Source organism: Nicotiana tabacum, chromosome 10 (assembly GCF_000715075.1).
Source record: "Nicotiana tabacum cultivar K326 chromosome 10, ASM71507v2, whole genome shotgun sequence".
NCBI classification, from domain to species: Eukaryota; Viridiplantae; Streptophyta; class Magnoliopsida; order Solanales; family Solanaceae; genus Nicotiana; species Nicotiana tabacum.
In genome coordinates, this window is record NC_134089.1 from 159,905,899 (window position 1) to 159,923,889 (window position 17,991).

The following is a 17,991-nucleotide window of genomic DNA, read 5'->3' on the forward strand; positions in this document are numbered from 1 at the left end:
ATGCAGAAAACTTATAGGCATGATTTCTATATGACGTGCATGAATGCAGAAAACTATAGGTAGGATTTCTATATGACGTGCATGAATGCAGAAAACTTATAGGCAAGATTTCTATATGATATGCAAAAATGTAGAAACTATAGGCAGGATTTCTACATGATATGCATAAGTGCAGAGCTTGTAAATAGTAACGCCTATGAGCATGCTGTCTACCCTTTGCATACATAGGTGACCCTCCCCTTATCACTAGAACCCCATAAGTTATTACAACATTACAGACCAGAATGAATTAAGAAAAGTAAAATTACATCAGAAATTAAGCTACAACCAAGGATCCTAATTCAGACTCAAGGTCCAACAATATGAGGTGAACCAACTTCTAGGATCAGGTTTCCAAAGCCTTCTTATTTGGGATGTGTCAAAGTTCCTCAAAATCCTCAAATGGACTCCGGGCAGTACTTACAACCCAAATATATTGCAGAATTAAGAGCATAGTGCAGTGTGGAAATGTCAGCCCACAGATGTCCAAGTTTAGAGGGAACTCAAGGTCCCAAAGCAAGGCTCATAAGAGAGGGGCAGAACTTAGAATCTAAGAGTAAGTGTAAGTGCACAAGGGGGAAATCTGGGAAAGCCATGGCAGACTGGTGGTCATGCCCAGCAATCAGGAGTGCTGGCACACCCCTGACTAGCCTATTAGCCACATTTTTAGAGTTGGGATCCATTGAGGATAAGAGTGTATTCTGGCCCGGGCCTTCGTGGGCCTGGGCTCTGGCGGTCCCGGGCTTCGTGGGCTCACCTGGTGGAACCGGCCCGTGACGGGCCTAAGCCCATATGGTCCTGGGCTAAACGGGCCGGGCTCGTGGGCTTCGCGGGCCTAGCGGGGTTTTTTTTTTTTTGTAAGGCAATTTATTGTAGTATCATGGCTATATTAAAAATATATATGTAGTATATATGTAGAAATCTAATTATTAAAGTGCTTGACGAAAAAGAAAAATAACAAAATAATAGTAAAACACTAAATTGTCATGCATAATAAATTAATAACAAAGTACAACATGAAGCATATTAATATATATATATATATATATATATATATATATATATATATATATATATATAGTATACTAGTATATATTGTATGTTATGTATATATATTCTATTGTATATTGTCTTGTAGTATATACTGTATGTTATGTATATATATATCCTCTTATATATTTTCTTGTAGTATATATTGTATGTTATGTATATATATTCTCTTGTATATTGTCGTGTAGTATATATTGTATGTCATGTATATATATATCTCTTGTATATTTTCTTGTAGTATATATTGTATGTTATGTATATATATATATCCTCTTATATATGTTGTTGTAGTATATATTGTATGTTATGTATATATATTCTCTTGTATATTTTCTTGTAGTATATATTGTATGTTATGTATATATATATCCTCTTATATATTTTCTTGTAGTATATATTGTATGTTATGTATATATATTCTCTTGTATATTGTCGTGTAGTATATATTGTATGTCATGTATATATATATCCTCTTATATATTTTCTTGTAGTATATATTGTATGTTATGTATATATATTCTCTTGTATATTGTCGTGTAGTATATATTGTATGTTTTGTATATATATTCTCTTGTATATTGTCTTGTAGTATATATTGTATGTTATGTATATATATATCCTCTTATATATGTTGTTGTAGTATATATTGTATGTTATGTATATATATTCTCTTGTATATTTTTTTGTAGTATATATTGTATGTTATGTATATATATATCCTTGTATATTATCTTGTGGTATATATTGTATGTTATGCATATATATATTCTCTTATATATTTTCTTGTAGTATATATTGTATGTTATATATATATATATCCTCTTATATATGTTGTTGTAGTATATATTGTATGTCATGTATATATATTCTCTTGTATATTTTCTTGTAGTATATATATTGTATCTTATGTATATATATTCTCTTGTATATTTTGTTGTAGTATATATTGTATGTTATGTATATATATTCTCTTGTATATTGTCTTGTAGTATATATTGTATGTTATGTATATATATTCTCTTATATATTTTCTTGTGGTATATATATTGTATCTTATGTATATATATTATAACTTATTACTTATATATTTTTTTGTAGTATATATTGTATGTTATGTGTATATTTTACCTTATAATTTTTGTATGTTATGTGTATACAATTTTATTTTTATTTTTTTAAAAAAATCCATTGGGCCCATTAGGTCCGCAGGCCCGCCAGGACCGGCCCAGGCCCGACTTACGGTCCCGGGCTAAACGGTCTCGGGCTCGTGGGCTAATCTATGAAGACCGACCCGTCACGGGCTTCTTAGGACCACCAGGCCCGGCCCACCAGGCCCGGACCACCAGGCCCGTTAGGCCCATTAGTACCGCGGGCCCGTTCCGGTCTGGTTCAGGCCCGGCCCACCAAGCAGCACTAATTGAGGATCAGGTTCAGACCTAAGCAGCAATTTGGATATTGTCAGGCCATAAACCTTAACTCAAACACATAGAAGGGAGTGGGGTATATGGAGTTCATAACAAACAGCAGATGCAAAGAGAGAGTAGCATATTCTATACAGAACATGAACAGCAAAGTAGACAGGAATGTAGCAACTGTAAAATAAACACATAGGGATGGTGCTGAAATTGAAATTAAGGCATACCAGTTTCAGGGAAACAAATAAGTGAAAGCTGAAGTTTTGTAAACCAAATTGCAAGCAAACAATACAAAAGATCTCAGAAGAGAGTAGAGTATTGAAATTGAGAGGTGTGTGTGTAAAGTATTGAATTCGAAGTGTTGAACTGAAGGTTCAAGGTGTCTAAGTACAGAAGGGTCGTGCCCCTTTTATAGCGCAGAAAACAAGTAAGAAAAGGTAAGGGAATAGTCTTCAATCAATCACACAGAATCTCCCTTCAGTTAAGGGATTCTGATTTCAAACGGGTAGAAGACAATTAAGGAAAGAATTTTGATTAAAAACTTTTCAAAGTAGCACAAAAAGGGTAAATACATAGAAGTTATTTAAGGCAAAAGTCCAATGGTACACGGCTTGGAAAAATAAGGAAAAGGAATCAATCAAACAGCCAGGGAAATCAAAATTACAAGTTCAATTCGAATGAACCAAGTTAGAAAAAGGTAAAGGAGGTTTAATTAGAGAAAATCAGTAACAATCAATCAAACCCTATTAAAAGGAATTCGGAATCAATCAATAGTTGGCAAAACCCTTTTGAAAGAAGAATTTCTCATATATAAAGCACACAAATATGTGAATCAAGAAGGAACTGTCATGTTACTTAGAAAAGAGTCAAACATAGAAAGGTTCAGAATCATAAGCAAAGGGATACAAGTTCAGTTTGTAGACTCATAATGAGTCTGAGAGTCCAGGGTCCCAAAGTGAAACCCTAACTCGAACACAAAATCAAAATTGCCCAAGGAAACCCTAAATACTAGGGTTTCAACTTGGATCATACACGAAGGTGAGAAGGCAAGTCATTGAAAACAGACTCAAAGGTCTATTTCAGAGCCTCATGAGAAACAAAACAAATATGATAGCAGGTTTGAAACAACAAGGAGAGAAAACTGATTTAAAGCATGAAGAACATGTTTTAAGAAAAGTTCAAAACTTAAGCAAGTTCAGAAGAGAAAGAGTGATACAAACTTAGGTAAAAACAGCTGAATCATGCTTAGTAAGAACACAAACATAGTCCAGTAAAGCAAACAACATCAAAGAACTCACAGTAAGCACATATAGTAGAAGAGTAAGGAAAATATAACACAAATTAACATGCGAGTAAAGGAGAAAAGAAAGTAGAAGAATAGTACATGCGTAATAAAAGAAGTCATACGAGCATAACACAGACAAACACACATAAAGAAAGAACAGAAAGAATTAGAAAGACATTTTGAAGAAATCTTTCAAAAACCCTAAATCGAAGACAAACGATTTTGAAAAGAAAATTTGGGGAAAACACTTTAAAAATCAAGTACAACACAGATACATCATAGATCTAAGAAAACAAACAAAGAAAAACCTCGAATAGCTTAGCGTTTCAGCAAAATCCTAGAAATGAGAAAGGCTTGGAAGAAAGTCTGATCTTGAGTCAGATGAGTTAGAATCAGGCTTCTAATGCTTGAATATGCCGGAGCATGGCCGGAAAGGCCTCAAAACCATGGATCTGAGAAGATATGAATGGACACCGTTGAGTTCAGACCTCAAAACATTGAACCCCAAACCTTTAAGAGTGAAGGGAGGTGAGTACAGGCCATCAATGGCCTAAGAAGCCATGGATTCCGGTGAGGTTGTGGTTGAAAGGGGGTGAGAGAGGCTAGGGTTTCAAGAACCTTCGAGAGAGTTTGAGAGAGGGAGAATATTCAAAGGCGGCTGATAAAACGAAATGGGGGATTAGGGTAGGGTTAGGTGAATTAAAAAGGAAATGGGCAATCATGGCCGTTGATCAAAAGGATCAACGGCCTGGATTAAAAGAAATTTGGGCGGGTTGGATAAATGGGTAAAGGGGTTGGGTTAAATTGGAATTGGGCTAGTCCAATTTGGATTCAGAATTGGGTTAATTTTAGGCTAAAATTTAATTGTAAACGGGGCGACAATTGAAACAAATTGGGGCTATATATTAAATAGCCAGTTTTCCCTTTTGTTTTATAAAAAATAGTAAAAATGATTTAGAAAGCAAATTAAAAGTACTGGGTCAGTTAATAATACATCAATATTAATTTAAAAATACTGGAACCAATTTTATAATTATAAAAATATTATTAATCGTAAACTAGGCTAAAATTGCAATTATATGCAATTTATTCTTTTAAATACCAAATAAATTTGTAAAAATATACAAAAATTATATTAACTATATTTTGGTATAAATATGGGAATAAAATAAATTATTCACAAAAAATTGATGATTTTGGGAATAATTATGGATTTTGTACTACTAAAATAGATAATAAATTGATTTTAAATCTTTAAAAATTAGAAAAAAAACAAAACTCTTGGGCATGCTATTTTGAAAGCATTTTGTATAAAAATACATAGGGAAAAATTGGGTATCAACAGCTGCCCCTCTTTACCCGGGAAGGCTGAAAGAGTTGCCGGGTAAAGATACGATGGCCAATTTTGACCGAATGAAACGATTTGAAGAATTTTGACCGAGCTCTAGTTCCTGAGATGCCTACATATCCCTGGTCTTACAGGAATCATGCCATATGTAGTTCAGGATCGACAGAATATGCCGATAGAGATTTCGGAAGACGGAAGCGATGTTCAGGTTGAGAAGGATGGTTGGAGTCTGATAAGATGCGGGAACTGGAGCGAGATCGCTCCCGCTGAGACGGTCGTTGCTAGCCGGTTTACCTGCGAATGAGCATATATTGTGCATAAATTTAAACGTGCAAGTTCCTATTGGACCATGAATGCTGTCTTTGGACGGTTAGGATGACGTCCTCGGACCATGACGTCCTGGGCCATAAAGCGTATAATAAAGGATTCGCAGGCTATGAAATGATGTTCTCGAGCTATGAGAATGATGCCTCCGAAATGTGATTCCTTTGAATAATGATATGCAAGAGATAAAATGGGGTCCTCAGGCCATGGCATGGCATTCTCGGGCTATGCAAATGGTGCCTTCGAACAATGACACCTTTGAACGATTTGGCGATCTTTCAGCCCATGAAATGAAGAAGGTGGCTATATTTCAGCCGATGCAAGACGTAAATAAAGGTAGCGATAGTTCAGTCATGCCGGATGGATAAAGTGGCAATATTTTAGCCATACAGGATGGAGACAATGCTTAGTCTTGGAACGCAGAACAGTAGCCTTATGCAATGCAGAGAAATGCAGGATGGAGACAACGCTTAGTCTCGGAAGGCAGAACAGTAGCCTTATGCAATGCAGAGAAATGCAGATGGAGACAATGCTTAGTCTCGGAAGGCAGAAAGGTAGCCTTATGCAATGCAGATGGAGGTAGAGCTTAACCTCGGAAGGTAGAAAGGTAATCGTATGCAATGCAGAGAAATGCAGAATGGAGATAGTGCTTAGTCTCGGAAGGCAGAAAGGTAGCCTTATACGATGCAGGAAATGCAGATGGAGGTAGAGCTTAACCTCAGAAGGCAGAAAGGTAGCCTTATGCAATACAGGAAATGCAGATGGAGACGATGCTTAGTCTCGGAAGGCAGAAAGGTAGCCTTATGTAATGCAGGAAATGCAGATGGAGACGATGCTTAACCTCGGAAGGCAGAAAGGTAGCCTTATGCAATGCAGATGGAGACAATGCTTAGTCTCGGAAGGCAGAAATGTAGCCTTATGCAATGCAGGAAATGCAGATAGAGGTAGAACTTAACCTCGGAAGGCAGAAAGGTAGCCTTATGCAATGCAGGAAATGTAGATAGAGGTAGAACTTAACCTCGGAAGGCAGAAAGGTAGCCTTATGCAATGCAGAGAAATGCAGATGGAGGTAGAGCTTAACCTCGGAAGGCAGAAAGGTAGCCTTATGCAATGTATGAAATGCAGATGGAGACAATGCTTAGTCTCGGAAGGCAGAAAGGTAGCCTTATGCAATGTAGAGAAATGCAGATAGAGACAATGCTTAGTCTCGGAAGGCAGAAAGGTAGCCTTATGCAAGGAGTAAAAAGGGCAAAATGATGACAGAATTTTCTTAGCTGATAGTGGATCGAGATATTGCGACTGCTAGGGATACTGTGTTTGCTGGGAGCACTGCGTGTGGATAGCAGCTGTGAGTAAGTGCCACGATTCTGAGAGTTATATTCCTGAGCAATGTGAGTCTTGTGAGTGTATTTGATGATTTTGAAACTCAAGTACCTGCATTCAAAGAAAAATTGTGAGTTTTGTAAAGAGGGGAGGTTAGTTCGTATTCCCGCTGGCTCTGCTTGACCTGCTCGGCTCCATTCCGATGATATTGGGCGTATCATTGGGGTAGCATTGCTAAACAAAGCAACTTTGGTAACAGACATGCATGATTTAGTAAAGAAATGTGACAATAACTACATAAATAAGAATAGTTTTCTTTAGATGAACTGACAACTGCGACATGGTCCAAGATACTGCAACTTCTCTCGCTCCGGATTTTGAGGGTCCTCTTCAAAATTCTGTGCCAGTTTACCAGGCTGCTGCTTTCGACGGCTGCTTGCGTCGAATGGCTGAAATCACTTCGGAATTTTGAGGGTCCTCCTCAAAATTCTACCCCCGTTTCCAATAGCGGGGGGAGATGAAAATTTTATTGAATAATGACCGAACCCATAGGGTTGCCTACGTATCCCCTCTTAAACGGGAATCAGGTCAAGCATAGTTCAAATTACATCATATGAGGAAAGCATAAAAGTCACACATAGTATCGCTTCACTATATCTGAATTTATCTGCTTCGGCCAAACTTCACCGTCCATTTCTGCAAGTATGAGGGTTCCTCCGGTGAGGACCCGGTGAACCATGTATGGACCCTGCCAGTTGGGAGAGAACTTCTCTTTGGCCTCCTCTTGATGTGGGAAAATCTTCTTTAACATCAGCTGCCCCGGTGTAAACTGTCTCAGCTTAACTCTTTTGTTGAAGGCTCTGGACATTTTGTTCTGATAGAGCTGACCGTGGAAAACTGCATTCATTCTCTTTTTGTCTATAAGAGCTAGTTGCTCGTAGCGACTCTCTACCCATTCTGCATCATCAAGTTTGGCTTCCTGTATGATTCTTAAGGAGGAAATTTCTACCTCGGCGGGAATGACTGCTTCTGTACCATAAACCAACATATAGGGAGTTGCCCCGGTTGATGTGCAGACTGTGGTGCGGTGTCCCAACAAGGCAAATGATAACTTCTCATGCCACCACTTATGCTTTTCTATCATCTTCCTTAGTATCTTCTTGATATTCTTATTGGCGGTTTCTACAGCTTTGTTCATTTGAGGTCTGTAAGCTGTAGAATTCTTGTGTTTGATCTTGAAGGTTTCACACATGGCTTTCATCAGGTCGCTGTTGAGATTGGAACCATTATTAGTGATGATTGACTCCGGAATTCCGAACCGACAAATAATGCGGTCGCGGACAAAATCTGCTACCACTTTCTTAGTCACTGCTTTGTACGATGCTGCTTCAACCCATTTGGTGAAATAATCAATTACCACCAGAATGAACCTGTGCCCGTTTGATGCTGCAGGCTCGATAGGTCCGATAATATCCATTCCCGAAGTGGCGAACGGCCATGGCGAGCTTGTTGCCGTAAGCTCATTTGGAGTCACCTTTATTATGTCTGCATGTATCTGACAGCGATGGCATTTTCGGACATACTAGATGCAGTCCATTTCCATAGTCATCCAAAAATAACCAGCTCGGAGTATTTTCTTGGCTAAGACAAAGCCGTTCATATGCGTACCGCAGGTCCCTGCATGAATTTCCTCCAATAGCCTGGAGGCTTCCTTTGCATCGACACACCTTAGTAACCCCAAATCAGGAGTCCTCCTATACAGGATTCCTCCTCTATGAAAGAAATTGTTAGATAATCTCCGAAGTGTGCGTTTCTGAGTAGGATTTGCGAGTTCTGGATATTCTCCTTTCGTCAAATATTCCTTGATATCATGAAACCAAGGTTTTCCGTCCGCTTCTTCTTCTACATGAGTGCAGTAAGCTGGCTGATCATAGATCTTTACCAGAATAGGATCAATGAAGTTCTGGTCTGGGTGCTGTATCATGGATGATAGGGTAGCCAATGCATCAACAAATTCTTCTTCTGAGTCCATATCCATTTGTTGCGTTGCCTCATCGCACGTCACAATCGTCGGTTCATCAAGATAAGTAACAGTAATGCTGTGCGAATAAAGTAAACGATAAAAAGTAATAAGAGCAAGATTTATAAGAAACTGAAATGCTTTGATAAATTTTTATAATTGTTTTGAACATTGGAGCTCTTATTTCAATATTAAAAATGCGGAAAGAAAGTCAATTAGCGAAAAAAATAAAGATAATGCATGGTGCTTTGTTCAGCCCTGCTACCCTGAAGCTTTCCGGGCCCTGGTAGTTCTGATGGACCAATTGTTGAGGCGTACTCCTCGTCTCACATCTTGTATAGAAGGGCTTTCCTCCCTCTCCTCCTCGAAAATGACACAACAGTCCATATTATCATCTTCTAAAAACAAATTCCTCATTGCCGTCAATGCTTCCTCTTCTCCCGACCCATATATGACATTGGCGGGCTGGAAAGTCTGTTCCAAGCAAGGTACTGGATGCTCCAGTGAGTATTAGGGATTGCGCCATGATGGCGACCAGTGGTTGAATTCCTCCCAAGTGTATTCATATCCTAAACCGAAAGTGGTACCGTGTTTCTTCAACTTGATAGGCTTAGTGATTCCTTGGAGATTCTTGCCAAGTCCCTTGCCAGGTTCGTATTCACACCAATTCAGTATACTTTTAATTTTGCTAACCCACCATTTGTCCTTGTCCACGATGTTGACTCGCTCAATGTGATGGTAGGTTTCTCCGCCTATCTTCCTTCTTCCTGCGCTTGTTTGGATAGTCTGGTGACTGTATATGGGATTTCTACTGTCTCCATGAATAATTACCTCTTGGTGATTCCACTCGAATTTCACTGCTTGATGTAGGGTTGATGCTACACCCCTAACGACATGGATCCAAGGCCATCCCAATAGCAAGTTATAAGATGTTGGGACGTCTATCACTTGAAAATCAACGTCAAACCAAGTCAGTCCCATTTGCAGACACAAACTGATTTCCCCAATAGTAGACCTTTGGGATTCATCGAAAGCTTTGATATTGATGGCTCCATCCTTGATCTCATGCAAGCTCTTTCCCAATGTTCTGAGAGTCACCAAGGGACAAATATTGAGGCTGGACCCTCTGTCAATCAGGATTCTGGTGATGAAATGATCTTCGCACTGCACAGTGATGTGCAAGGCCTTGTTGTGGCTTAGCCCTTCAGGTGGTAGCTAATCTTCGTGGAAAGTGATTTTGTGACTCTCCAATACTTGCCCTACCATGTTTGCCATTTCTCCTCCAGTTATGTTGCTGGGTACATATGCCTCGCTCAACACCTTCAATAAGGCATTCTTATGTGCGTCAGAGCTTTGTAGCAGAGCCAAGATAGAGATTTGGGCTGGCATTTTGTTCAACTAATTAATGACCGAATACTCTTTGGCTTGTATCTTCCTCCTGAGATCATCAAGCCCAGTTTCAGTGATGGTTGGTCGTCCAGAGGCCTGCTTACTGGACTCGGCTAGGTGTTCTGGGGTATAAACCCTGTCGGTTCTTGTCATACCCTGTGCTACAATTGCTTCTCCAGATTTGGTTTTCCCTTTCCTTCTCGCCTCGGCAGTGTAATCCCATGGTATGACCTTAGGGTGGAACGGTGTTACGGCTGTCATGGCCACCGGGATGGGTACCTTTGCCTTGGATAATAACACAGCTACTTCGAATGGTACAAGTGTCTTTGGAGACCCAAACTCAACCTCAATAGGTCCTGGCGTCTTTGCAGAAGAAGGTGCTTCGAACTCAAGTGGTATGGACATGTCTACTTCAGCGTTTTTAGAAGGCTGGATCTGGACCACAATCGGATTAAGTGTGACCGTTGGTTCCTTTGGCTCGTCACCTTCAGCGATCAATTTGATCGACCTTTTGGGGTCCCAATCGTCCTCTATCTCAATCATATGAACGCCCATACCCTTGTGGTCAGGCTGAGGGTTGTTGCGGACATTCGGAGCTGGCTCCTTTGCTATGATGATCTTGTTGTCAATCAAAGCTTGGATCTTATCCTTCAAAGAGTGGCACTCATCAATGGTATTCCCCTTCATGCCGAAATGGTATGCACAAGTTTTGTTGGGGTTGACCCATTGAGAGGGGTTTCCGTGGTTTACGACAGGGATGGAGGTGATGTAACCAACAGCTTTGAGCCTTTCATACAGCTGGTCGATATGTTCGGCAATGGCGGTATACTATTTGGGGGGTCTACGGTCGAAGTTTGGTCGGGGTCTAGGAAAGTTTTGGCGGGTGGGAGGTGGTTGAGTATTGTAGGTTTGGTAGACATGTGCGGGTTAGGAATATCTGGGTCAAGTAGACTGATATGTGGGAGGCGGAGGTGATTGGTAACTAGGTGGTGGATCTTGGTGGGAGGGAGGGGTGCTTGGTAATTTGGGGTAGGTTGATATGTGAGTGAAGGTATTGGGTAGGTTTGGTATCCAATTGGGGATTTTGTTCTTTGTGCAACCATCACGGCGCTCACGTCCCTTTTCTTGGACGTGCCACCAGACTGTAGAGCCTTGTTGGTGGCCTACAAAGCTTCAAAGTTAGTTACCATACCACTTTTGATACCTTCCTCGATCCTTTCCCCTAGCTTGATGATGTCGGAAAATTTCTAGCTTTTGATCAGCATTAACCTTTCATAGTACTGTGGGTCTTGAGCTCGGACGAAAAACCTATTCATTTGTTCTTCTTCTAAAGCCGGTCTGACCTTAGCAGCTTCTGATCTCTAACGAGTAGCATACTTGCGGAATGTTTTCGAGGGTTTCTTCTTTAAGTTCTGGATGTAGAACACGTCTGGTGCATTTTCCGCATTGAACCTGAACCTGTCCATGAAATCGGACGCCATACTTACCCAATTTGACCACTTCTTAGGGTCTTGGTTGATGTACCAAGACAAAGCATCTCCTTTTAGACTTCTCATAAAGAGTTTCATGCAAATCTTTTCATCCTTTCCTACTCCGACCAGCTTGTCGCAGTACATCCTCAAATGGACTCTGGGATCCCCTGTGCCATCAAACATCTCAAACTTGGGAGGTTTGTACCCCTCAGGAAGTTTTCCATCTGGCTGAATGCAAAGGTCCTCGTAATTCAGTCCCTCAATCCCCTTGCTTCCTTCGACACCCTGAACTCGGCTAGTCAGCATCTTGAGTTCCGCGGCCAGATTCCTGATAAGAGAGTCAGACTCCGGCGTGCTTGAAATAGGTTGAGTATAGTGTGGTGTGGTTTCCACATAGATGGGGGTGTTGTGGGGATGATCATTTGTGGAGTTTAGTGGTTCAGGAATGAGCAGTAGGGTGTTGTCTGAAGTGTGGCATGTGTTGCAGTGGTGATGGGGAGCGGGTTGGTTTTGTGGTTTCGGGATGCTTTGTGGAGGTGTGGGGTTTTGAGTGTTGGCAAAGTTGACATTTGGGGTAGTGAGGGAAATGACAAATTCGCCAAGTTCCGAACTTGGTCCAGTTCTTCCTGAAACCTCAATAACTTCTGTTCGAGTTGGGAGGCACTTTCCTTGGAAACCTGAATACCCTGAGGAACCTCTACCCTTTCAACCAAGTTCTCCTTTCTGATTTTGCTCAAATCTTCCATCTTTCCCTTGTTCTTGTTTCTGATAAGACTCGAAGGAGGAGGAGGTGGAGGGCCCTTAGATCTTGTGGAGTATGATGACGATGCCAGAGTTCACGAACTAACCTTTGGGGAAAGGAATAAACAAAAGGTAAAAAACAAAAAAGGTAGCAAGTTGGTGCGGATTATGAGAAGAAAACGTTGGAATATTTAAACACATAGTGCAAGAATATGAATCGTGTCCTAATTTGAGAGCCTCGTTGTGCCCGAGGTAGGCCTAGCGACAAGTTGATTTGGAGAACTTATAATGCTAAATGCCTCATTTTATTGATAAAAAATAAGGCGAATCCCAAAACGACACTAATAGCAGAAAATAAAATCTTACTAATGGTCGTTGGCCTTATTACATTTTTAAAGCAAAAGAAAAGACTCCTAACTACTTGGTCCCAGAAGGACCTTCCCCAGACTCGGCATCTTTAGCTCCATCGAACAGCTTCACCACCTCACGCAGTCCCAGCAGCAAATAGGCTCTAGCCAAGTGTCCTCCTTCGTTTCCCTCAGCGTTCTGGCAGTTTTCAATCCTCTGGATGAACTTCTTTTCCAATTCCACTAAACCCCGCTCCAAATACCCTAGTCGCTTATTGACTCTGACAGCCATATCGTTCCATTCTTCAATCAACTTTTGATGGGCTTCTTGAATCTCCCGGTGCTCACTCTCGCATTCCCGAATCCTCTTGCGCAATTGGTTGTACTTGACCTGTGCTTCAGCCTTTTCATCGATGATCCTGTGACCTCGAACAAACCCAGGTTGGCCTAGACCATTGTGATTATCCTCCAACCATCCCGAATAATATGGGGTTCAACCAGTATGGTATCTGTCTGGATCGATAGTATCTCTTCCCAAGATGATCTTGGAATGCCACATATGCTGAGCTTGGCACTGTGAGCACGTGATTTTTGCCCTGCAAGAACTACTCCTACAAAAATTCAAAATAAAAATAGTTGTGTTGTTTGTGATTTATTTGTATTTTGTTTGTGCATGTTTATTTCTACATTAATTAAGAAAAATACAAAAATATGTGTTGCATGTGTATTTAGGATTTAATTTTACAATTAAGGAATTAATTAAACAATCAAGTTTGTTTTACAAAATGAAAAAATCACAAAAATATGTACTTTGCATTTTTACATTTAATGTCCGAATTGTGTGATTTTATCTTTATTTGATGTTTAATTTTATGTGATAGCTATTATTAAGAGATAATATTTTAGTTAATTGTCGTTTTATAATTTAATTAGGATTTTTAGTTGAAAAGGAATTAAAAGAAAATGAAAGAAAAAGAAGAAAAGAGTGAAAATCAGATTGGGCCCTTATTTTTGGACAAACAAATCAGGCCCAAATCACCTATTTACCAGGTCCAGTTGGCCTGGCCAGAGACGTCTTAAAACGACGTCGTTTGGTCACTCTTAATCAAGGCCGTTGGATTAAATTGATCCAACGGTTGAGTTTCAATCTCCCTTACCCGTTTTTGACCCAACCCGGACCGCCCCAGTACTACTCCAAACGACACCGTGTCTATCAAGTAAATTGATCCAGGTCGTTGATCGTGCTTGATCCAACGACCAGGATTAAAACACCCCCTCCGTATATATTCCTAAATCCTACCCCGCCCCCTAAACCAAACCCCCCCTCACATTTTCGTCTCTGAGCTTCAGAGATCAAACAGATCCTCCGCCTTCAACCACCGTGCTCCGCCCACCGAAAATTGCCTCACGGCAGTTCTGTTAGTCCAAACGACCCCATCTTTTCACCACTGATTCCCCTCGACCTCCCCATTCCGAATCTCTAACTCTTATCCCTCGAATCCCAGCTGTGTGCTTCGAATATTAGATCAAAAATCAGGCTGGAACCCTATCTCGTCCAATAGACTCCAATTTCACACCACAGCTTCCCCAAGACTTCCTCGTTCCAGTACCACGCTCAGTTTTCTTCGAATCACCCCCGAGCTCCTCGAATCTTAGATTAAATGAATCGACCCAAACCCTAATTCGTTCAAATGCCACCAAACTCACATCCTGTGATCTCCTAGACCCCCTCACCATGAATCCCTGATCGACTTTTTTCAAATCATTGTGGGGTAGCTCGGATTCCAGATCGAAGTTAGGCAGGCCAGGTTCCATGAATTTTGAGCCAGAAACTGACTTTAGCCATGCTGTTTTCCTTCGAAAACACATGGTTAAAGTCCGTCTCGGCTTGAAAATGGGAAGAGCCTCGAGTTTTTTTATCGAGTTGTGATTCGGGTAAGTCTTTTACGTCCAGTTTTGATTGTTCGCTCTTGCAGTTCCGTTTGTTTACTTTGTCCCTTCCTCTTCTATAAATTGGCATGAATTTCCCGTTTGAATTATGGTCAGTAGTCTAAGGTCCTAACTTGGTCCAGTCTGCGAGTTGAATTTGTCAAGAACTGGTTTAATTAGTGTTTGTTTAGTTTGGTCAAGTTCAGGCTACCAATTATTTTGTCGTTGTGATCCCTTAATCAGTGATGTTAGCCTGTACAATAGACCTAATGCTTAGGAAATGGTTCGTGATTGTCTAAGCCTAGACTAGTGCTATTAATCAGGTTTCGTTTCATGACACTTGCTTTGCCTCATATCTAATTGCAGTCTTATATTGATAGTAGTTGGGTTTAGCCAAATTGTTGTGAATTAAAACTTATTCTATAGTGTGTGATTCCCTTTGTGTGCAATTCATGCTATTGATTACCTGCCTAGTTGGTCATCAAGAGGTCTACTGGTCTTTCCAATCTGAAGTTTTGTAATCTGTCCAGTTGAGTTAGGAGTCAGTTGTTAGGATTTTGATAGTTTGAACTGGTTATAGCTGAAAGGTTCAATGCAGAGTGAAAGGGATTGGGTAGGACAGTAATTTCAGGGACTTTAGGAGGGTATTTTAGGATTTAAAAGGTTTGAAAATGGCTTAAGATGAATGGGCTGACAGTAGGGTACTAAAGTACCTTTAAACTAATGCAATTGTTTAGTAATAGTGGGGAACAAACATAATAGCATGGGGAGACCTAAGGGGAATTTAATTAAAGTATGAACTACCCATAACCATTGTATAAAATAAAGAATAGACAAGGGTTAATGTGGGACAAAACAGACCTTAGTGGAGTTCTAGAGAAGATGATGGGAAAAAATGTTTGATTAATGGGTCTAAATGCTCCTAAGAGCTGAAAAGGGATAAAAAAGATTGGCTATAAAGGAGAGGAGTCTGGACAGTAATAAAGGGGGATGGGAGAGAGGTATTCTGAGAGGTTTAGGAGTTCTTGAAGGATTCAGTTTTGAAACTAAGTCTGAGAGTTTGAAAAAAGAAGAAAAAATAGGAAAGGATTGAAAGTTACTATTCCATTGGTTCTTAGTTGGATTTGGAGTCTTAAACACTGATTCATGCTCTTTGTTGCCTGCTGAATCTACTCTTGAAGTCTATTGGTCTACTTTCTGGTTTAAACTCAAGTTCTGTTAGGCTTACTTTGGGTGTTTGTGTTGCTATTGGTATTGCTGGAGCTTTAACTGGTTTTCCTGATTTATTCCTGGTGTGTTTTGATACTGGAAGTGTTGTGGGTCAATCTCTTTTCTATTTTGTTCCTGGGTTGCATTTTGGTCCTTCTGGTACCACATTGGGTCACTTTCAAGTTGTTGGTTATCTGTTGCTGTTTGTTGTTGCTGTGTTGTTACTGCTTTGCTGATTCTCATCTTCCTCTTCTTATATTTTCAAATGTCAGGTACACTATTGCATCCTTCGAATGACTGTAGGCTGAAAATGTGCGGAAATAATGCTATATGAAGAAGTGAAGCTTGTTTCTGATTTAACCTCTCTTTGAGTTGTGTGTTTAAATTCTACACTCACTGATGATATAGATCCATGTTAGTCTATAATAGTTGGACTGAAATTAAGTTGTATGAGTTTCTCCTGTTGTTTAAAAACATAGTTCATACTACTACATGTGGGCATCTGTGAAGTTAGGAACGAGCTTAATGGACTATTAAAATCAATTGGAAGCTATAGTTGTTAGATTATGTTCTATTAGTTTTGAGTATTTAGCTTGCACACCATTTGATAATTCAGATATCACTGCAGCAATTGAAAAGAAGAGAAGATTGTAAATGTGACTAGCATTGTTAGATAGCACCAGTCGTAGGCGTCAATTATGATTTTAGCATTTCTGATTGTGTTGTTCTACTGTTAAATAATCACAGATTTCTCAAAACAATTGGTAATGGTTCACTAGTTTTGAAGCAGGAACATGTAATTCAAATTAAGGGTACTGGTTGCCCGGATTGACGTTAATAAAGGCAGTGTTAAACCAAATTGGACTTGATGCATGATATAAGCCATTTCTTATATGTAAATAACGAACAGTAGAATGAGTAGGAGTAATATTCGCGTTTTATTCATGTAACTGATGCTGTGGAGATTTGACTTGGGGCCCTGCCTTCAGCCGTTGTTCAATTGGGCTCACATTTGGGCCCAAGCTGGCGTTTGTAATGATTTCTTACACGGACTGTAGAAAGGCCCAAAACCGTTGAATGTTTTGAATTCATGTGCCCATGAACCCCGGTTATAACAAACCTTATTGTACCAGACTTTGTGAATTAAGTTGATTGGGTAGGATTTCTTTTTCTTTTAGAGATAAATAAAAATAGAAAAAATGTAGTCGCTTTAGGATTGTCCTTTTAAAATAAACGAGATAAGCCTCGCCTAGTAAAACTCACAGATTGTGGGGCCCTCACGATTGTATATATTAATTACTTAGAACTCGGGATCGGCCGCTTAGCGAATTTTACGGCCTTCTTCCCAAAATAACAACACGTTAGTCTCTTTAGGTGCGTACTTTAAATAATATTACCTTCTTAAACCCGGGTGCACATTTATGTGACCCAAATCCAAATCTCAACGAAGTCGAAATATGTCGATAACCACGGGTACATTGATGTGACGTGGTTCGAGATACGTTTTCACAACGTTGCAATTCTCCGTTAAAATAATAGCTGTAAGCACGTGATTTTTGCCCTATATGAGAATTACTCCCAAAAAATTCAAAAATAAAATGATTTTTCTTTGGTGTGCAATTTTGTGATATTTTGTGATATTTTGAAGAATTATTTGTATTTGTCTGTGCGTGTTTATTCGCTAAATTAATAAAAAATACAAAAATATGTCGCATTTTGCATGTAGTATTTAATTCTACAATTGTTAGTAATTAAAATTGTTTTACAAAAATTAAAAATTACAAAAATAGGCATCGTTTGCATTTTTAGCATTTAATGTCCAAATATACAATTTTATGCTTAATTAATACTTAATTGTGCGTTAATTGTTATTGGGAGTTAATTTGCGCTTTTATAACTTAATTTAGTTCTTAATAATAGTTTAAGTATTTTTATAATTTAGTTTTAGAAAAAATAAAAGAAGAAAAGAGAGCGAAAATATAAAGAAAGTCGGAATTAGGCCTCTTCTTCAATTTCAAGACATAGGCCCAAAAAATGGCCCAATCTTCCCTACGACCCAGTCCATTTCGAACTGGGTCGACCCAGTCCATAACCCAAAAG